The sequence below is a fragment of the Antennarius striatus genome, chromosome 14 (genome assembly GCF_040054535.1).
Source record: "Antennarius striatus isolate MH-2024 chromosome 14, ASM4005453v1, whole genome shotgun sequence".
NCBI classification, from domain to species: domain Eukaryota; kingdom Metazoa; phylum Chordata; class Actinopteri; order Lophiiformes; family Antennariidae; genus Antennarius; species Antennarius striatus.
This window is the reverse complement of record NC_090789.1, coordinates 16,569,092-16,592,529: the sequence shown is the minus strand read 5'-3', so window position 1 is coordinate 16,592,529 and position 23,438 is coordinate 16,569,092. Positions and strand designations below refer to the sequence as shown.

The 23,438-nt window shown below is 42.8% G+C and overlaps 1 long non-coding RNA gene across 2 annotated transcripts in view; it reads left to right on the top strand.

The window, feature by feature from the left end:
- Window positions 1-23,438, top strand: part of LOC137607819 (uncharacterized) — a 47,234-nt gene that overhangs the window by 6,868 nt on the left and 16,928 nt on the right. For both annotated transcript variants that reach the window (XR_011038041.1, XR_011038040.1), the window contains exons 2-3: window positions 2,173-2,319; window positions 14,617-14,739. This is a non-coding gene — a long non-coding RNA (uncharacterized lncRNA). The remainder of the gene's footprint in view (window positions 1-2,172; window positions 2,320-14,616; window positions 14,740-23,438) is intronic.

Sequence of the window (23,438 nt, the reverse complement as noted above, 5' to 3'; positions counted from 1 at the left end):
GAGAGAGAGAGAGAGAGAGAGAGAGAGAGAGAGAGAGAGAGAGAGAGAGAGAGAGAGAGAGAGAGAGAGAGTGGCGAGGCCACCCAGACCTGAACTACCCAGGACCACGAGGATCATTGTTACTCATTAGATACGGGAAGCCGCTGGATGTCAAAATTACACACATCAGTTTCAGACAGAAGCCTCATATCTGGATGTAATCTGAAGAAGAAAAAAAAAGCCTTTTACAGTTTACAGTGCATGACCATGGATATAGTGTAGAGCATCTGAGGTCCATATCTTCTTAGAAAAGGAGCAGATAAAACTAGAAAACATCCAAAGAGCACAGACATCCACCAGCACCATTGATATAAAAACCAGTGTTTCCAAAAAGGCTTCCAGACTAAGCCACAACACTGGTAATAAATGTTCATCAGAACACTATCATCAGAAGAAACTATAATACCCTTAAAAGTCATCTAATATTTAATTCTTCACATATGAAACAGATATCTATTGAAAAGCTGAAATACGCTTTGCAAGAGCAGCCTTTATATTCACAATTCTAGTTATAACTTGTAAATATGTTGCGAACAAGCATAAAGATTAAAATCAGGGGCAACAACAACAAATAAATGAAACTAGAACAGCAAAATCAGATAAAACCAACAGCTTTGGAATATCTGAAGAATTACATTTGGAAATCTCCAGTGATCTCCATCTCTCTCTTTTCTGGCGGACATATAAGGTAAGATAAAATATACTTTATTTATCCCAAACTGGGAAATGTAAATGTTACAGCAGCATCCAGACACACAGAACAAACAGAAACATGAAAAATATACATTGAAGAAAAATTAATACATAATGAGAAAGGGAATAATAATAATAATATTAAAAATATTAACAACAACAATATTAATAATACCCTAACATGGCAAGTAAAAAGTTATTAATAAGTGTGGAACTCTGAATAAACAGGACTTAATGATAAGCCATATATAAACATTAGACTGTGGTGGAATCTGATATGTTAGAGCTGTTGTACAGAACAATGGCTTATGGCAGAAATGACTTCCTGTACTGTATATGTCCCATTGACAGCGGAACTATAGTAGCAGTCTGTTGAAGAAGGAACTCCGCTGTCCGTCCAGTGTGTGGTGGCGAGGGTGGGCGGTGTTATCCATGATGGATAACAGTTTGTCCAGAGTCCTCCTTTCCACCACAGCCTCCACAATATCCAGTCTACAATCACAGAGCTAGCCTTCCTGATCAGCTTGTTTGGTTTGTTGGTATTGCTGGCTCCGATGCTGCTGACACAATTTTCATTTTTCTAATGCTCATTATCCTTGTGACTGATCCTCTGAGAACTTAGACTGTCAGTGACGTCCTTCCAAACATCCTGAAATACTTTGAACATTTCTGAACACCAAGAACTGGCAGGAAAACATTTTATCAAATCCCCCCCACAAAGAGTTCCATCCTTCTTCAGTTTCCATCCTCGGTTTAGGATGAAAACTGAAGGTTACATTGTTAAACGAATATATCCAAAAACTTGTGAGCTGTGGTGGAGTGTCTGCTACCCATCACCAGTGAATCTTTCTCCTTCTAAAAAAGCATTTCAGCTCTTGTTGTGTTGCTACTGCTTTCTTTTCCTTTCGGCTTTTCCCTCAGGGGTAGCCAACCTTCATGTCCTCTTTCACTACATCCATAAACCTCCTCTTTGGTCGTCCTCTAGGCCTCCTGCCTGGCAGTTCAAAACTCAGCATCCTTCTACCAATATATTCACTATCTCTCCTCTGGACATGTCCAAACCATCTCAGTCTGGCCTCTCTGACTTTATCTCCAAAACCACTAACATGCGCTGTCCCTCTGATGTACTCATTCCTGATCCTATCCTTCCTGGTCACTCCCAGAGAGAACCTCAGCATCTTCATCTCTGCTACCTCCAGTTCTGTCTCCTGTCTTTTCCTAATTGACACTGTTTCTAGACCAAACAACATCGCTGGTCTCACCAGTTTTGTATACCTTTCCTTTCATTTTAGCTGAAACTCTTCTATCACCTGCTGCTACATGACCCTATACGCATCGTTCATTGTCAAAGTGGATGACTCTGATACGTGAAATAATGCTGTGCTGTCTCAACATCTGGGTTCACAAATAAGTGAACACCCTTGTGTGTTTTCTCAATAGGTTATCTCCTGATGACTGCAAATGCTGATCAGTTTTCTAAAACGGCTCACTCCATTACCTTGCCCAGCCGTCCTCAGCCACCAAGCAGCAGAACCTTTCTGCCTCCGTGAGATTTTTCCTCCATGGAATCCTCATTGGAATAAGAATGTAAGTCTTTTTTCATCTTCCGCTGTAGGTGTGTGTTCATTTGGGAATTCTCCTGAATACCAACCACTTCTGTTGCCAGTCCAGGAGGAAGAGTCCAATGTTTCATTCCTGTATTACCTGAGGTGCTGTAGATCCAGGTCCTTTTGTTTCAAGGTGTCCCAGGTTTGGTTATCTGTTGAATAATGCATAAACAATGCATACCCTCATTACATTAGACCTGTGCGGTACGGTGGCACAGTGGGTAAAGCTGTTGCCACACAGCAAGGCGATTCCGGTTTCGTGTCTCGCTCTGTTTGCATGTTCTCTCCATGTCTGCGTGGGTTCTCTCCAGGTTGTCCTACTTCCTCCCACCTCCAAAAACATGTGCTTCAGGTTAATTGGCTATTCCAAATTGCCCGTAGGAGTAAGTGTGTGTGTGCGTGCTTGTCTGTGTCTTTGTGTGGCTGGCGTCGTGCCTGGAGTTTACCCCGCTTCATGCCCTCAGTCAGCCGGGATAGATTCCAGTTCCCTGCGACCCGACGCAGCGGATGAATGAATGTACATTGGACCTTTTGTAACTGATAAAATACAGAATTCTGCAAAACAAAATATCTGGTTCCACGATGTTTCATCCCTTCTTTCATGTTTCCATGAAGCAACACAACAAAACAAGGGAAGACATTAAAGAGTTAGGAGGGTTCAGAAACAGACCGAAAATATGCAATTTTTAGAGAAGTTTGATCTTCTCTCCCGCAGCAACAACAAGAAGACCTGAAGTCTCAGCTACTTTGAGGGACTGCAATACCACTGGGCAGAAATAAGTTGTGAATGTATGCTAGGCTGCTGCCAGCTAGAAGTAGTGATGCATTAAATATCTATAATCTCTGGCAGGTATCAGGGCTCCCCTCAACTGCTGGGCCCCTTGAATGATTCAAGAGTTTCCTCCCAGGTGGCTGACAGAACCCAGAAAAAAGTGGAAGCGTGCTAAAAATCCTCCTGCATTCTCAGCAACTCTCGACTCACCAACACTGTGAGAGGATTTAAAAGAAAGTGTTGCGGAATAAGACAAGATGGAAGAATGACAAATAGGAAGAGAAGATTTCATGACTTTATAAATATATGTTCAGCAGAGAGATGTAGTTCCGATGTTTTCTTTTGTTGTTTTTTTTGCTGGTTGAGCACAAATCACCCCTGTATTATTGGTTTAAAGTAGGAATCAGAGAGAGAAAAACATTCTGTGTGTAAAACATTTACCATCCTACCACCACCATGCCGTACTGCATACACCAAGTGTCTACTATCGACACAGACACTGACATGTCTCATTTCAGTAGTCTCTACAGGAAACAAACCAACTGACTGTGGTTTAAATAAAGTATTAATGACACAAGACACAAGAAAGCACAAAAACTGTTGGTTGTAGGACAACAAACAAGTTACCAGTATTCAAAAAAGACTTTTTCAAGTCCATACCCCTTTAATACTCATAGATCAACTCCAGATCAACTCGAGAAACCAGTGGTTCTATTTTACATCGTATGCCACAGTCTTCCAGGACATTTGATGGAAATCCATCAAGAAGTTCATGTGTAACAATAGGGGTTCAAATCAGTGATGTGTGGTGAGGTTCGTGGCTGGTGAGGCACTGATTTCTTCATAATTAGATTTACAAAAATACGAACCCACGGTGTAGCTTATTCACCATTTAATTAGCAACAGTGAGTGGGTTAATTTTAAAGTCTCAGAGCAGACTTACTGTACTTACAATTACAAACTGTAACACACAAATAAATACATTTTATTTTTTAAAAAATTATTTTGTTTCCTACATGTTTGCTTATATATGTTTACTTACAAATGAAGTCCATGCGCAGCTCTTTCTGAACATAGAGTATTGAAAAACATTTGAGATCATCCATTCATCTTCCAAACTGCCGTAGCAGGTCACGGGGAGCTGGAGCAGCTGTCTTAGGGCTTGAGGCGGGGCAAACTCCGCCATGACGCCAGTGTGCAGCGAAAATTTTTGATTTGAAATATGTAATCTTCCATTTTTATAGTAAGGCAAGGCGAGCGGAAAATACAAATGAATGGCTACACTTGACGTGCTGACTATAGATTGTAGTTTGCTGTCACTTCTGCGGCCAAGGACGAAGAATTCTCATCCGAATCCCTGCGATCATCCAAACCATGAGGCGTGAAAACTGGATGCCTCACTTTGTGCCTTTTCCCAGTCGTTTCAGGACCGCTCAACTCAAGAAAGACGTTACACACAGAGTTGTTGACAAAAAAAACACTATACATTATACCTTCTTTTCCTTTCTTCTTTTCCCTTCAGGTGTCACCACAGCAAATCAGTTGCCTCCATCTAACCCTATCCTCTGCATCCTCTTCTCTCACACCAACTACCTTCATGTCCTGTTTCATTACATCCATAAACGTCCTCTTTGGTCTTCCTCTAGGCCTCCTGCCTGGTAGTTCAAAACTCAGCATCCTTCTACAAATAAGTTCACTATCTCTCCTCTGGACATGTCCAAACCATCTCAGTCTGGCCTGTCTGACTTTATCTCCAAAACCTCTAACATGCGCTGTCCCTCTGATGTACTCATTCCTGATCCTATCCTTCCTGGTCACTCCCAGAGAGAACCTCAGCATCTTCATCTCTGCTACCTCTAGCTCTGCCTCCTGTCTTTTCTTCAGTGACACTGTCTCTAGACCAAACAACATCGCTGGTCTCATCACAGTTTTGTACACCTTTCCTTTCATTTTAGCTGAAACTCTTCTATCACACATCACACCTGACACTTTTCTCCATCCGTTCCATCTTGCCTGTACACGCTTCTTCACCTCTTTCTCACACTCTCCATTGCTCTGGACTGTTGACCCTAGGTACTTAAAATCCTCTACCTTATTGATCTCTTCTCCCTGTAAACTCATTTTTTCACCTGGGTCCCTCTCATTCACACACATGTACTCTGTCTTACTGCAGCTAACCTTCATTCCTCTCCTTTCCAGGAAAAACCTCCACCTCTCTAGCTTCTCCTCCACCTGTTCCCTGCTGTCACTACAGATCACAATGTCATCTGCAAACATCATAGTCCATGGAGATTCCTGTCTAACCTCGTCTGTCAGCCTGTCCATCACCATAGCAAACAAGAAAGGGCTCAGAGCTGATCCCTGATTCAACCCACCTCCATCTTGAACTCCTCTGTCACACCCACAGTACACCTCACCACTGTCTTACAGTCCTCATACATGTCCTGCACCGGTCTAACATTCTTCTCTGCCACTCCTCATACAATACCACAGTTCCTCTCTGGGTATCCTGTCGTAAGCTTTCTCCAGATCTACAAAAACACAATGCAGCTCAATGTACCTCTCTATCAACATCCTCAAAGCAAATACTGCATCTGTAGTACTCTCTTTTGGCATGAAACAATACTACTACTCACAAATGTTCACTTCTGCCCTCAGTCTAGCTTCAACTACGCTTTCCCATAACTTCATTGTAATGCTGATCAGCTTTATTCCTCTGTAGTTGCCACAACTCTGCACATCTCCCTTGTTCTTAAAATGGTCACCAGCACACTTCTCCATTCCTCAGGCATCTTCTCACTATTTAAGATCCTGTTAAACAACCCAGTCAGAAACTCTACTGCCACCTCTCCTAGACACTTCCAAACCTCTACAGGTATATCATCAGCACCGACTGCCTTTCCACTCTTCATCCTCTTCAACGCCCTCCTCACTTCATCCTGACTAATCTTTTCTACTTCCTGGTCCACAACAGTTACCTCTCCTAGTCTTTGTTCTCTCTCATTTTGCTTGTTCATCGACTCTTCAAAGTACTCTTTCCATCTTCCCATCATACTACTTGCACCTGTCAATACACTTCCCTATCCCTATCCTTAATCACCCTAACCTGCTGCACGTCCTTCCCATCTCTGTCTCTCTGTCTTGCCAACCTGTATAGATCAGTCTCTCCCTCCTTACTGTCCAACCTAGCATACAAGTCAATATAAGCCCCTTGTTTGGCCTTTGCTACCTCTACTTTCACCATATGCTGCATCTCCCTGTGCTCCTTTCTACTCTCCTCAGTCCTCTCAGTGTCCAACTTCTTCTTAGCTAACCTCTTTCTCTGTATACACTCCTGTACCTCCTCATTCCACCACCAAGTCTCCTTATCTACTTTCCTTCCAGATGACACACCAAGTACTCTCCTACCTGTCTCCCTAATGACATTAGCTGTAGTTGTCCAGTCATCTAGAAGCACCTCCTGACCACCCAGAGCCTGTCTTAACTCCTTCCTAAAGGCCATGCAACATACTTCCTTTTTCAGCTCCCACTATTTCGTCCTCTGCTCTGCCTTTGCCCTCTTCACCTTCCTCACCACCATCCTACATCCTACACACCACCATCACATTCTGTTTTGCTACGCTCTCGCCTACCAATTACTGATCTCCTTCAGATTACACTGTCTGCACAAGAATTAGTCTACCTGTGTGCTCCTACAACCACTCTTATAGGTCACCCTATGTTCCTGCCTCTTCTGGAAGAAAGTATTCACGATAGCCATTTCCATCCTTTTTGCAAAGTCAACTACCATCTGTCCTTCTGCATTCCTCTCCTGAATACCAAACCTGCCCATCACCTCCTCATCACCTTTGTTTCTTGCTCCAACATGTCTATTGAAGTCTGCACCAGTGACAACTCTCACACTTCTAGATATGCTCTGCATCACTTCATACCAGTCCAACCAGAATTTCTCCTTCTCCTCCAGCTCACATTCTACCTGTGGAGCATACCCACTAACAACATCGAACATCACACCTTCGATTTCTAGCTTCAGACTCATCACTCTATCTGATACTCTTTTTACCTCCAGGACACTCTAAACAAACTCCTCCTTAAAGATAACTCCTACTCCATTTCTCTTCCTATGTACACCATGATAGAACAATTTGAACCCTGCTCCAAAACTTCTAACCTTGCTACCTTTCCACCTGGTCTCCTGGACACGCAGTGGGCCGTTTCACAAAGCAGGTTTAGTGGAAAACCTGGGTAAGTTAACCCTGAAATCAAGGAAAACCAGGGTTTTTCACATAGGGAGGTAACTTGACCCAGAGTTAGAGCAGTAACCCTGACCTGTTTCACAAAGTGAGGTAAACTGAACCTCTGGGTTTGTTACCACAGTAATAGACTCTCTGAAGCTAACCTGGTCGGACGCAGGTTCTATTTCACAAACCCAGGGTTTCCTTCGACTCCGCCCCCTTTCACAGCCGCTTGTGCGGCTTCATTTCCTGGTTCTGTTGGACGGAGATTTTTCCTGATGAAAGGTTTTATAAATAATTTTTAAAAAAAATTATGTATTTGAGAGGCAAAAGTTGGCATGTCCGTTAGACGAGGATCCCGTTTGTGAAGATTCAGCATTAATTCACACAGAATCAAATATTTTTGTATTGCATTCAGATGTCCCGTAATATCCAAACAGTTCTCTTTATCATCAGTACTGGTTCATGTCCTGATCCATCACACACACACACACAGTCGCACGCACGCACGCTCACACGCACGCATGCACACACGCACGCACGCACGCACGCACGCACACACATCCATAACCTGATCCATCCTCACATCTGCAGCAGCAGATGTGCTCCGGTCAGTTTTTTAAATTTTTTATTTGCAAGCGGTAGTTTTTCTATACACTGTGGGAGATGCTCAGTGCGTCTCAGTGCGCCTTAAAACTTCTACCCCAGTTTTTCTATTTCCCAGGAGATAAACCCGTCAGAATCATCAAAGGGGAGTTCCACAGGATTGCAGGTAATGATGTAGAAATCTGATAAATTAATTTGAAATTATATTCACTTAATAACACTGTCCTGCAATCTCAGAATTTGATTAGTAACTTTAATTATAGTATTTTCCGCACTATAAGGCGCACCTAAAAGCCTAAAATTTTCTCCTAAACCTGTAGTGCACCTTATAATACGGTGCGTCTTACATATGGATTAATATTCATATTAATATTGGTTAAAAACATGATCGCTGAAAAAAAGATGGCAGTTTGGCCGCCAGTCATTCCGCACTCAGCCACCAGAGGAGCACCCTCACAAGACACTCGGGCCTATGCCTCCTAACAACGGTAGTCAAGGGGCGTCACTGAAGTCCCGGCTCTGACTGAGCTGAGGCCTGTACCATAAAGCTGATTAACCTAGCCGGGCTTCCTCTTACTTATCTAGCTTCACTTACCGAGACATCCGCCCTCCGGATTTTCGGTACCATAAAGCCGGCTATCAACTCACTAATTCAATTCAGGCTTGAATTGACAGACGAGGTTAGACAGGAATCTCCATGGACAATGATGTTTGCAGATGACATTGTGATCAGTAGTGACAGCAGGGAACAGGTGGAGGAGAAGCTAGAGAGGTGGAGGTTTTTCCTGGAAAGATCTAGATCTGTGTGCGCTCACATAAAAAGGGCGGAGGTTGCTGCATACGACCAATCGCAAACATGCAACAAACTGGCCCGAGCCGCATATTTCACAACGGAGGAGCAAACAATAATAATTAATAAATACGAGCAATACAAATCAATAATCCAGGCAAATGGCAACACAGTTGCAGCTGCCAAACGGCGCAAGGATTGCTGGCAAAAAATAGCCGACTGTGTCAATGCGGAAGTTAGTTCCATTATAATATTACTTCCCCACTATGACTGCACTTGTATATCTGACTACAGTAACATTTGTGTGTTCCATAAATGTATGTGTGTACGACATTTTTCGTTATGGCATGTGATTGTAGCCCCCGTGACTTTATGAATATCTCTACATACCGTGTTGTTCCCGAGGTTTTCGGCGTCGCCAACAGAATACATAAAAGTACCTATGAATGAATCAATCAATCCATGATTTACTTAAACAAATAATTGATTAATGGCATTTTATCTGTGGCTTGCTTGTAACCCATCCGACGAGGGATTTAAGGACATCATAATAATTACGAACATCACTAAGAAATATGTTAACTGTGGCAAAAAACCTCAGTGCAATGCACACTGTCTGCGGGACCGTCAGCGCGTGGTTGCGGTGCGTTACATCACTGATGTAAGGCTCCAGCAGCTGATGGATGTAATGTAACCCCTCTCCCCAAAACATGTACCTTTCATACAGTGATTGTTCAGGCAATTCCAATGGATTTACAGCGATCTCTAAATATTCTCTCGCGCCTGAGCGCTCTTCGCACAAGCTGTGCACCAAGATCCAAGGGTTCTCATAAAACGGACAGCCCATTTTCCAAGAGAACTGATTGATCAGTAGGTGGGGCTGTTATACCTGCTGAACTCTTATCCTGAACTTATCCTGCTCCGGAGCAGGTTAGGTGTTCAGCATAGGTTACCGCGACAACGTAGCCCAATAGAAAGCCAGCCACCTTTATGGTACCGAAAAGCCAGGGTTAAGCCTGAAGTTATCTCGCTAAGCCTTAATCCAGCTTTATGGTACAGGCCTCTGCTCTCAGACGGTAGAGCAGACTGTAGGAGCACCGGTGATTACGTAGCAAAACATAAGGAACTTTCAACAATTCTATTAATAAAGTTTGACTGACTGACTGATCTCAGTATTTCCTAACTATTTGGCGTCGGAAATAACCCACTTTAAACTTAATTGGTCTTAAAAATGCCATTGTGGAATCTGGAATCTAGTGACGGTCCATTCTATTAGTCTGTGGAAACACACGGAGAAACTGGCATAAAGGTGAATGAAAAACCCTCAAAGCTGAACTTCCAGCCTTTTCTGAAATTTCAAGAGCAGAGTCACTGCTAGACAACGGTGCCAACGGGCGTGTTGCAATTGATTTACAAATGTAGTTGATAGCTCTGGGGGGGCCGCGGAGGGGCGCATTTAAGCTTGTGTATTCTGTCTGCAGCGACGTGCTGTGAGATTCACGGCAGTGAGACACCGATGATAAAGTAAGTTTTATGAGTAAAACAGCGTCATATTTGACAGTAAATTAGCAGCCTGACATTAAAAACTAGTTCAAAAATTGTTTAGGACACACAGCAGCAAATAGCTGCACATCACCTCCAACTGGACTACCGATCGATCGAAACAATATCTAATTAATAAAAGAAGACAAACGTCGGAGCTTAAATATCTGCTTCGAACTTCAGATCAGGAAATAATCCACTCTGTTCGCACTGACTGCACTCGTAATGAATTTAACCAGCTTTTAATGTCAGGTTTTTTAATATGCGTGTTGACTTCTTTCTAAGATGGCAAAGTGATCAAGTGATCAGGTTTCCTTTGATGAGGCTCAGAATGGCTTATTGAAATAACAATAGGGGCCATTCAAAGGTAGTCAGGAAGTCATGAATGCAATCATGACTGCTTGAGCAGCGCGGCTCTATCTAGTGGACGGATTGCACAACTACAGCTGCTGCAGTTTATCAAATAAATTTTATTTATTTTTTATTGTGTGCGCCTTATAATCCGGTGCGCCTTATATATAAAATAAATTATAAAACAAACAAATTATTGAGGATGCGCCTTATAGTCCAGTGCACGTTATAGTGCGGAAAATACTGTACTTTTAGGATTTCCCAAAGTAATTGGCTGCATAGATGGTAACCACATTCCCATCAAGGGACATGTAGACTGAACACTGTTTCAACATGTTAGACTGCATCACAGGTAAACTTACATCAGTCCAGATCATGTGTGATGCTGCAGACTACATTTCTGATGTGGAGGTCTAGGTCTGTTCCTGACTCTCTTGTGTATGGTCGTACCTGAGCAGCAGACTGGTATTTTAAATTTTTTTAAATTTTTAAAATGTTAATATACTGATTATAATCCCCGTAGGGAAATTAGTAGCGAACTCTAGCTAGTTCAAATCAAACCATGCATATATATGTGTGTACAAGCCCTGAACACAAACACACACAAATGGGGCCTGTACGCATGCAGAGGAGGTAGAGTGGCGGGCAGCTCCTTTATTGGTGCACCCCAAATGAGCAACTTGTAAGGGGGATGGCGTCTTGCTCAAGGGCGCCTCGCTCAAGGGCGCCTCGCTCAAGGGCGCCTCGGCAGTGCTCTGGAGATGAGCTGACACCTCCCACTGTCAGCTCACCTCCGGGTGCTCCTTTTGGGCAGGAGCGGGAATCGAACCGCCGAACCGCCGAAACATTGGATGACCCGCTCTACCATGCCCTCTACCACTGAGCCACTGCTGCCCCTATTACTTAATACTGATCTATTACTTGGTCAGTAACCTAAAGATTTGCCCAATAATTCACTTGTCTTCATTGCTTAATCCACTCTAATGAATCTGCTATACATTACAGGACAGCGCCTACATCACCTCAGGATGATTCCTGCTATCCAGGAGAGCAGAGTAGTGATAAACACCATCTGCCAGAATCATTTAAGAGCCTAAGTCACCATTGCCACCATCACAGCAGGCAATAAAAATGTACAATACACATTTCCTTTGGTCATCTTTATTTCTTACAAATACAAATACAAAGATAGTTTTTGTGTTGTTACAATTGTTAACATTCTAATAGTTAACATGATTCACCTGGATCATCTAACTTGTGCTCCAGTATTTCTATGTCCAGATCTGCCCTCCTAATCTGGTTCTAGTAAACCATTTCTTTTTTCTGCATTTTTGTAGAAAGGGAATTCTGTAAACTTTTTTAGCAGATAGATGGGAATACATGAAGAGGACATTAAAACACAGTTGCATATGAATTCCACAGAATGGTGGTCACTGAGCGTCTATTTCACTGTGATAATCGGTGCAGTCGGGATCCTTCTACTACTGTCCATCCATACTCTGTTAAAAAAGGATGAAATGTGTTAATACTTCAGTGGAGGATAAATGTCACACTCCAGAATATGAAGCAATGAGAAGAAAACAATCAGTAACATAAAATATTAGACCACTTTTGTTTTGTTAAATTTCTTGTTAATTTATTTTTTTTATCAATTATAAACTCTTGTGTGTATCATGTGACTAAAACAGACAGAAAATAAAACTTGGAATACCTTAAAGCGGTTTTAAGCAGTACAATGACACCGCTATTGATGTAAGAACTAAAGCAGTTTTGGATATTGCTGTATCAAGGAAACCCTTCAAACGAGCTACTGTACATTTCCGCTCTTGATTTCAGTTCTTGTATAATACAGGTATACGCAATGGTAGGAGTATCCTTCTCAACTGTTTTTGTAACATGCATAAGCTGATTTACTGTTTTATTAACATAGCATTAAAACGTTTAAATAGATTTCCTTATTTAATAGAAATTGATATAGATGAGAGCACATTTATGTGCGTGAAAAGAACATTATGCTGACTGAACAGTCAAAGGTCCTCTTAATATTTACTGTACAATATCAAACATTATGAGGATGAGGAGGATCCCTCAGACGATGCAGAAGTGTGACCTGTGTGAACAATGTTTTAATTCTTCCTTCTCAGCTGCTGACATTCTCCCCCGCTGGACTGCGCCTAAATGAAATAAATTAATTGACTATTATTCAAGCTGTTTACCTAAGTAGTTTTACCGTGATTGCAACAAACTACGTTTAAACTTATGCATTGACTTGAGTAGCAATTCACTCCCACGCCATCTCTCTCTTCTTTGCAGCAGCATTTCTGTTTGTCTTTCTTCTGGAAATGTCCCCAAAGTCTTCATATGCATAAATTAAAATCTGTACTCCGACTGCAGTAGACCACTGCGGTGCGTGTCTCGTCCATTGTCATGATGAATCATTGATTATGTCTTTTTTGAAGTTGTCGCGCCTGTTAAACCAAGGGTCAACTTACTCTGGGTTAACAAAACTAACCCTGAAAAGCGTTTGTAAAACCGAAATCCCTGGTTTTCCAAGTTCAGGGTAAATCAGCCCAGAACCACAGGTTTACCTCAGGGTATGTTAACCCTGCCTCCGTGAAACAGGCCCTGTATGTCTACCTTCCTCCTCTGCATCATGTCAACCAACTCTCTACCTTTCCTGTCATAGTTCCAACATTCAGTGTCCCTATTCTCAGTCCTATACTCTTGGCGTTCTTCTTCTCTCTTTTCCTACAAACACTGAAAAAATTTGTTTTTCAGGTCTCTACATACACAAAATGGTATTTTTTTTTGGAGTCAACCTTTTTGCTATTTGGAATAATGTAACAATGTGTTGATGTTAAACCTGTCTTTATATATAAGGGGTGGCAGTGGCTCAGTGGTAAAGCGGGCGGTAGAGCGGGTCGTTCCATGATTCAATATCAGCGGTTCACTCCCACCAAAAAAAAATACCCGGAGGTGAACTGACAGTGGGAGGTGTCAGCTCACCTCCGGAGCACTGCCGAGGCACCCTTGAGCAAGGTGCCGTCCCCTTTACAAATTGCTCATTTGAGGTGCACCAAGAAGGAGCTGCCTGCCACTCTACCTCCCTTGCATGCCTACAGGACCCCTTGTGTGTGGTGTGTGTATTACTGGGGCCTATACACACTAATATGCATGCATTTGATTTGATTGACTAACAAAAACTAGAGTGTGCATTCTTAATTTCCCTTCGGGGATTATAACAGTAAATTAAATTAAATATTTAGTTTCAAAGCTGTGTTTTAATTTTAAAGAAACCAAAATTTTTTGGTGTGTGGCAAGTGGCGCAGTGGGTGGTGCTGTCACTGCACAGCAAGACGGTTCCAGGTTCGCGTCCCGCTCTGTGGGGAGTTTGCATGTTCTCCTCGTGTCTGCGTTGGTTCTCCCCGGTTCTCAGGCTTCCTCCCACCTCCAAAAACATACGCTTCAGGTTAATTGCCCAGTCCCAAATTGAACGTAGGAGTGAGTGTGTGTTTCCTGTGTCTCTGTGTGGCTCCGCGATGCAGTGGCATCATGCCTGGAGTTTCCCCCGAATCTGAGACAGGCTCCAGGTCCCCGTGACCCACTGCGGCGGATACAGCGGAAGAAAATGGATGGAAATTTTTAGTTTCCTGCTCTTTATTCCAACCATACCTTTTGCTGTCACTAGAGGGCAGCATCGAGTAACAGCCGCTAAAGGTGTTCGTGCAGGTTCTCATTTATCCAGGTCATGGTTATGCAAGGCTGTTTAAATCAATCCACTGGGCTTTAAAGATCCCAAATCATTATTATTATTATTATTGTTATTATTATTATTATTATTATTATTATTATTATTATTATTATTATTATTATTATTATTATTATTATTGTTATTATTATTATTTTATTATTATTTTATTTTTTTAATGTCATTCAGCTGCCAACTGCCAACTCCACTGTATTTGAAATGTCTTTCTCCAGACTGTTAGCCAATGGGATAGAAATCAGTGGAGACGAAAACAGTCGTCACAATGGGAGATGGCCAGCTAACCAGACCAGGGGGCTAAGCTAACACAGTGTAATGTACTTCAGTGAAGACGAAAGGTAAGACGAAACATTGAGGTTTTTTCTTGTGCTCGTGAAGTATATTAAATTGTTTGCTGTTGAGCACCATCCCTACATTAGTTCCGTTCACAAACCATATGTCTCAGTGAGGAGGAGGAAGAGAACAAATGGAAACTAGGACACGAAAAACTGTAGATACCTGTGTATGCATTCTCTTATCTTTTTTCTATTTATTACGGTTTCTTTTTAGGTCTTCATTCTTAAATTTTCCTTATTTTGACATTTGCTGTGATTTTTTTTTTCTGAAGCAGTACAACTATTATGAAAACCAATCCCCCCCCATGATCAATAATGTATCAATATAGCACTTTACTCATACTAATAAGCAACTGTAACCCTAAACCTAACCCTAACCCATAAGATAAAAATCTGCCGTGTGTGTTCGCTATGACGCCGTACGCACACACACACATACACACACACACACGCACGCACGCACGCACGCACGCACGCACGCACGCACGCACGCACGCACGCACACACACACAACACACACACACACACACACACACACACACACACACACACACACACACACACACACACACACACACAGGCTGGCTACATAAACACCAGACTTAAGCAGAGCTAACTAGTTAGCCAAATTGTAGTTGACTTCAACAGTTTGTGAGGAACTTTCAGAGTATACCTCTTACCCAGGTCATTACCACCAGGGGTGGACAGTAACGGAGTAAATTTACTTAGGTACTGTACTTAAGTACAGATTCTGAGGATTTTTAATTTACTAGAATTCTTTCATACTTATTACTCTTACTCGAATACATTTCCAAGGCAAAGATTTTTACTCTTACTCGAGTTAATTTCTGAGAAGTCTCATGAATACTCGTTACTTTTAGGTTTGCCTGTTGTTGTTTTTTTGTCCCCCCCCCCCCTAAAATGCAATTTGCCACACGCAGTGTTCGTCAAAGAAGGAAAACTATCACAGTACACGTTCTCAACTGGGATTTACGTAAAAGCAGAAATACGTCATCCCCTACCCAATCAGCTCAAAACAAGACCGCGGTGGCAATGGTGACTGCCGACAAAGCCTTCGTTGAATCTGACGAACATAATGAGCCGGAGTTTTATGAGGTGGACGAAGAAAACCCATGGCCTTATCTTAAAGATATGTTCGAGTTTGTAGAAGTGAAAAAGGACAACGCGGACTCAGACAAGAAAAAGTACATTTTCAAATGCTTATTGTGTTTGTTGAAGAAAAACTGACAAAAGTCACACCTAGAGACCTCTTGTCACTTAATTTTACAGTACTACAGACTGACAGAGACTGGCAGACACAGGGCCACAGACACACAGACTGGGGGAGGAGACAGACAGACAGACAGACTGGGGGAGGAGACAGACAGACAGACAGACAGGTGGGGGGAGACAGACAGTCTGGGGGAGACAAATATTGTGGTACTGGGATATGTCCTTCCTGTAAACATTGAGTTGTTGTAAGTAGAGATTTAGTTTGTTGTAAAGCAGTGGTTCTCAACCGGCAGTCCACCAGTGTGTCCTTTAGGGGTTCCAGTTGGTCCCCAGTTAAACGAGTTGGTTGGGCCTGTACGGCTCCATTTTGTCTTGTGTGTGTATGGAAGGGGGGAATTGTTTAATAAAATGTGAAAATGACATAATTGTCCTCTTTGATGATTCCATTAATTTTATTTCCATTTTTATAGATGTTGGGGAAGGCTTGGTACAGTATAACATAAAGGTTCTACAGACAAGCACATCAGTGCAGGTGGTTTCAAAGAGTTTTCTCTGAAACAAGAGATACAAGTTACTATATATAAAATTATAAAATGACAGTAATTCAGTCAGGTCCATTCTCATCAAAGATTAAAAAAAATAGGAATTTACTGTTACTCTTACTTTAAGTACATTTAAAAGCATTTACTCTTGAATACTTAAGTACATTTAAAAGCAAGTACTTTTTTACTCTTACTCAAGTAATGTATTGAGTGGGCTACCTTTACTTGTAGCAGAGTAAATTTTGACCAGAAGTATTTTTACTCTTACTCAAGTACTGGGGTCAAGTACTCTGTCCATCTCTTATTACTACACACTGCTACCATAGCCTGAACACAAATTCCACTTCGGGGATGACCACGCCCTTATCTGGGTTGACATGTCAATCAATTAAATGTCTCAGGATGTATCAATCACTCTGAGTCACTCTGGGTGTGACATCATATACGACACTGTTATGAATTTGAACTTTTTCATGATGGATTTTATATTATTTCAGATACAGTAATCCCTTACTTATTTGCGCTTCAAGATGCACCGCTTCACTACATCATGGATTTTTAGTAAGTGGTCACGAGATACCGATTCGCATGCTATTGGCTGACAGCCACCGGAAGTGCTTTGCATTCCGAGACTCATGGAACGCAGAGCATTTCCGTGACACACAAAAGTGCTTTAAACGGTCTATAAGACTGTGAGAAAAGGTAAAACAGATATAAGGTGGTTTAATATTAGTATAGGGAGGGTTTTTTACGGGTGTCATGGAACGCATTAGCCATGAATAAGGAGGGATTACTGTATTTATTGATGCAGGAAGCGTTTGTTTTCTAGATTGTAGGATTTGGTAGAGTCAGGGAGGACTACTATGTATATGTACAGACCTGAAAAAATTTGTTTTTCGTAACAGGAGCCCTTTAAAAGGCCTTGGATAGCCGCTATATGGCAGCATTCATTAAAAGCCGCTGGAAGGCAGCATCCAGTAACAGCCACTAGATGGCAGCATATTCCAAATGTACTGGCTGAACTAAGGACGTGTGTTATTCCTACAGAGACTTCTGGTATTTCAGCTCAGTTTTACCTGTAGATGACTTTTAGCGGAGTAGACAGACAGTTTTGTGCTGGCTGCAGAACAGAGGTCAGCGTTACCACTTGGTCACCAGTCTGGTTTGGTATACGGCCAGCCAGCTGCTGTTATCGCGGAACTTTTTCTCAAGACACCAGGCAGCCCTTTATAACGAGAACTTCTAGGTTCACTGTCCTTCCTTTTGAGTTTTTGTTTTGGATCACTTTGTATTCATTACCTCCATCATTAAGAATGGAGGAGAAAGTGATCACATGTGTGATGCAATATCCTCCGGGATTAATAAAGTATCTATCTATCTATCTATCTATCTATCTATCTATCTATCTATCTATCTATCTATCTATCTATCTATCTATCTATCTATCTATCTATCTATCTATCTATCTATCTATCTATCTATCTATCTATCTATCTATCTATCTATCTATCTATCTATCTATCTATCTATCTATCAAGTGATCATTTGTTTTCTGCAAGATATCCTGAAAAAAATACATACAATTATTTCTTATACTTTAAACTAAAATTTGGGTGAATTTATCAGCAGATGCTGATTTTACATCACTCTTTAATTTAATTTATTAAATAGTAAAGTGATGACCCATCATGAATTATAATTGGCCAAAGAAAATAAAAAGTACAGAAAATTGAAGGATTCATCATGTTCCACACAAGTGGATTCTGATCAGAATCATAATTTAGATTATAATACAAATTTTGGAGATTAAATTGTAGGCAGACGACACATTGACCTGCCATTGCAAACAATGAGTTATTCAAGTGGATTTCATATTTGAAGTAATTCTATTTGTATGCATCCTTGTCTGTAATACAGAGATTCATGATGCTACACAAGGAAATTAATGCTATGTGCACACAAATGAGTGTACGTTTCTTCTTTCACAGGGCCACTGATAAACGGCTGCCGCAGAATTTCATTTTGACACAGTCTGTAAACTACTTTCTGCTTGGTGTTTGGGATGCATGCAGTGGCAGAGGTTCGAGGGCTCTGTCTGCTTTCTAGTTAAAGTGCTATTGTTGTGTTTTTTACTACAACCTTCTTACTTTGGATCCATCATAAGGCTTCTATCAACATGTATAAATAATTAAGTAGAACAAGAACATTTTCTTCGGTCGATTTGCAAAATTTAGGCTTCTGTGTAACCAGCTGTAACATCTAAATAATCTACAAAAAAGCTTAGATGTGAAAAATTTAAACTCATTTAATTTATAGGGATTTTCAGAAAGCAATTGCCACTCCGTTGTTGCATGCATCTCAAATTCTTGTGGGATTTGAGATGCAGAAACAAATTTACATTCTAAAACTGTAACCTTGATACAAATGAAGTCCTGAGTTCTACACACAGTAATAGATCTAAGTTTGATCTGTGTTAATTTGTTTTTAGTTGCTCATGTCCACAGCTGATAACGAAGCACGTTTTCAGATTTTAATTTTTTTCAAAATCATCTATAGATTCAATCAAAAAGCAGATTCTTGGGCCGAGTAAAACTGTCACACCCAATGGTGACGTGTAACATACTACTGTGTCTGATTATGAAGACGCCTGTAATGGTAAAATCAAATGAGGGCATCAGATGAAGCACAGAAAAACACAATGAAACAGAATTTTCTTTATTTAGCAGACATCCTAGCCAACAGCCTCCTATCAAAGCAACATTTAATTATTCTGGAACTTCTGCTTGGCGTTATCTCTTTGAGGGCATCAAACCTCACAGTGTTGCTGAATGGGCAGCACTCTCAAACACTGACAAATTATCCAATAATGGCATCTTTGCAGAGATAAACAGAACAACAATGATGTTAAGCAAGTCTGATTTGATATACAGTAATTTACAATTCATGTTTGAGATGATTTGTTGAGCTGCATCAGTGTTTGCTAAAGGATATGACACCAGAGGTCACTGCACTCAAAAAAATTATATTGCATGTTACTTAATTCAATCAGTGAAACATTTTTACACTTACAAATATTGAGTAGATATGAAAGCTCTCAAATTTGTTAAAACAAAACCTGAGTCATGAGTAAAATCTAAGTAATATTTTCGAGTACGCCTGAACAAATTGATTTGGCTCAATTACCTACACAAATTGAGTAAATGTAACTGAATTTGCGGGGGTCGCACCCCAAAGCTAGGGAGGACGGCGCCTTGCTCAAGGGCACCTCGGCAGTGGCTGGGAGGTGAGCTGACACCTCCCACCGTCAGCTCACACTCCAATGGATGTCCTGGCGGGAGCGGGATTCAAACCACCGATGGCTGGCCGATCTGTCTTCAAGACATCTGCTCTATTGATGAGCCACTGCCAGCGTGAGTGACCAGCGCCCCAAAATCCTAAAAAGCCGGAATCGGTTCCCTTCTGTTTACTTGCTGTTTTTAAGTTGTTAGTTACGCCTCCAATAAAATTGAGTTGACTTGTTTAATAATTGCACTTATTAAAACTAACTGATATTTGTTAATATATTCTCCAAAAGGTTGGTGAAACATACACTTATTATTACAAATATTTAAACCATGTAATCTGTGAGTCAAATAATACTTTATTTTAAGTATGTAAACTTAATTTGCATGTGTCTATTTCACACAAATATTTCTGTTGGAGTTTTACTAATTAATTTTGATGTAGTCAAATCAAATACTCATCATGATGATATTCAGAATTTTTATTGAGCATGCATAACTACAGTATATATTACTGTCACATTTACTAGGTCCTTGAATAATTTTTTAGAGTGTGAGCTTGGAAGACATTCTAGCCAGACATGCTAGCCAACGGCTTCCTGTTTCTGCTACATTGTGCAATTTTGGAAACAAAAACTTTCATGCTTCAACTGTAAAATTTAATAAACGACATGTGAGAGGTTTAAGTAACAGTGGATTACATTATCTGTTGTGTAGAGATTTGAGCCAGTATGTGTGAAGTCAGGTAGGTTCTGGGCCTGGTATTAAAATAGCATGTATGCTCCGTTCATGAGCCAATTAAGATGGTGGCTCTTAACCCCAAACCTAAACTGAAGTCCATCCCTTCTTTGCAGATGCTGATTTCAATGTTCCCGAAATGTGAGCAGTCTGTGAATAATGGGAGGAACTCTGGCAGAAGGAAATATGCATTATAAAATGAACCTGCAAAGAGAAAGAAGAGGTGTTGTCAGAAAGAATTTTTGTATTTGGACATGAAGAACCCCTCTTTTTGTTTCTACGTGCTTTTTGTTCTCAAGGATTAGGATTAGGTTCTAATGGGTTGATATTTCCGCGGTGACTGTTTGGGCTTTGTTGTCTGAAGCATTGTCCCATCATCCTACAAAACGCCCCAATGGCTTAGGCAAACTACATCCTCTGGATGGTGGTGGCAAAGCCTCCTTCTCCGTAATACTGCTGAAACTGAACCTTTTTTGTGTGTGGGGATTTCAGTTGTCATAACTCTCTACTCTCTACCCAACAAGGTGGACGAACTGACGGCGCTGTGCAGGACTGATCATCGCTACCGGGAGACCAGCTTGTTGGTGTTCTCAGAGACGTGGCTGACTGGCGACGTGCCGGACGCTAACGTCCGACTAACCGGCTTCTCCTCCGTCCGAGCGGACCGGGACACGAACACCGCCGGTAAGAAGAAAGGAGGTGGATTAATCATCTACACCAACGATAGATGGTGCCATCCGGGACATGTGACGGTGAAATCAACACTGTGTAACCGCGACCTGGAGCTAACAGCTGTTAGCATCAGACCCTACTACCTGGCGCGTGAATTCTCACACGTCATTGTCCTCACCGTCTACATCCCTCCACGTGCGGACCCTGAGACGGCACGAGAGACCATCTGTGGGACCACCTCTGCTCTTCGGACCCGGCACCCGGAGGCGCTCGTCATCATCACCGGTGACTTTAACCACGTCACCTTGGACTCATCTCTCCCCACAATGGTCCAGTGTGTAGACTGTCCCACACGGAAGAACAGAACCATCGATCTGTTCTACACTAATGCTAAGGAGGCATACACCGCCACCCCCCTCCCTCCACTAGGTAAATCAGACCATAACCTAGTGTACCTACAGCCCACCTACATCCCGCTGGTGAAACGGCTGCCAGCAACAACACGACAGGTCAGGAGGTGGTCCCCGGAAGCAGAGGAGATGCTGAGGAACTGCTTCCAGACCACCGACTGGGATGTTATTGTGGGCTCACATGGGGAAGACATTGAGGGGGCAGCTCAGTGTTTTACAGACTACATGAACTTCTGTGTGGACACCGTGGCCCCTGTCAGGACAATCAGGTGTTACCCCAACAACAAACCATGGGTAACCAAGGAAGTCAAGGCTGTCCTGAACAGGAAGAAGCGGGCGTTCAGGAGCAAGAACGAGGAGGAGATGAGGAAGGCCCAGAAGGAAGTGAGACTCTGCCTGAGGGAGGCCAAGGAGGCGTACAGGAGGAAGCTGGAGAAGCAGCTGGGGCGCAACCAAGTGCGGGAGGTCTGGAATGGGATGAGAACCATCACCGGACACGGGAAAGGGCGCAGCACTGTGGAGGGGAATATTGAACGAGCGAATGAACTTAACAGCTTTTTCAATCGGTTCAGCTCCCCCACCACTCCCGGCTCCTCGTCCCAGGCCTCTCCTGGCCTACAGACCTCTCCTGGCCTACAGGCCTCTCCTGGCCCTACAGACCGCTCCACTGATGCTCCCTCCTCCTGTGCTTCCTCTCCTTCCACCCCTGCCACTTCTCCCGAGCCCACTCCAAGAACTGCGAAGCTCAACGGCCCCACCTCAACCACTGGACTTCCAACCTCGCCACAACCTCCTGCTCCCACCACGACCGAGACCATCATCACTGCAGACCTGGTGACGACAACGCTGAGGAGGCTCCATCCCTACAAGGCGGCTGGACCAGATAAGGTCTCCCCAAGACTCCTCCGAGCCTGTGCTTCGGAACTAGGGGACCCCCTGCAACAATTGTTCAACCTCAGTCTGCGGCTGGGGAGGGTCCCGTCACTGTGGAAGACCTCCTGCATTGTCCCTGTACCCAAGAAAGGACGCCCTACTGAGCTCAACGACCACCGACCGGTCGCTCTTACCTCCCACGTAATGAAGACCCTAGAGCGACTGGTCCTGGAGCTCATGCGTCCACAGGTGCAGGGTGCTATGGACCCTCTCCAGTTTGCCTATCAGGCCAAGGTTGGGGTTGACGATGCTGTCATGTACCTCCTCCACCGCACACTCTCCTACCTGGACGCCGGGGGCTGTGCCGTCAGAGTGCTCTTCTTCGACTTTTCGAGTGCCTTCAACACCATCCAGCCCCAGCTCCTGCAGGATAAACTGACCTCCATGGCTGTGGACCCCTACCTCGTGAGCTGGATTACGGACTACCTAACGGACAGACCCCAGTACGTCCGTATGGGGGACTGTTTGTCTTCTATGGTGACCAGCAGCACGGGGGCGCCACAGGGGACCGTTCTATCCCCCATTCTCTTCACCCTCTACACATCAGACTTCAAGCACAACTCGGATACATGCCACATACAGAAGTACTCCGATGACACCGCGATAGTGGCATGTATCCGGGAGGGTGATGAGGGGGGGTACAGGGCATTAGTGGCTGACTTCGTGGAGTGGTGCCAACAGAACCAGCTCCAGCTCAACGTCTCCAAGACAAAGGAGATGGTTCTGGATTTTCGGCGGGCACCTCCCTCTCCACAGCCGGTGATCATCAAAGGCAGTGAGGTGGAGGTGGTAGAAAACTATAAGTACCTGGGACTGCAGCTAGACAGCAGACTGGACTGGTCACTCAACTCCAACTGTGTGTACAAGAAGGGGCAGAGCAGGATGTACTTCCT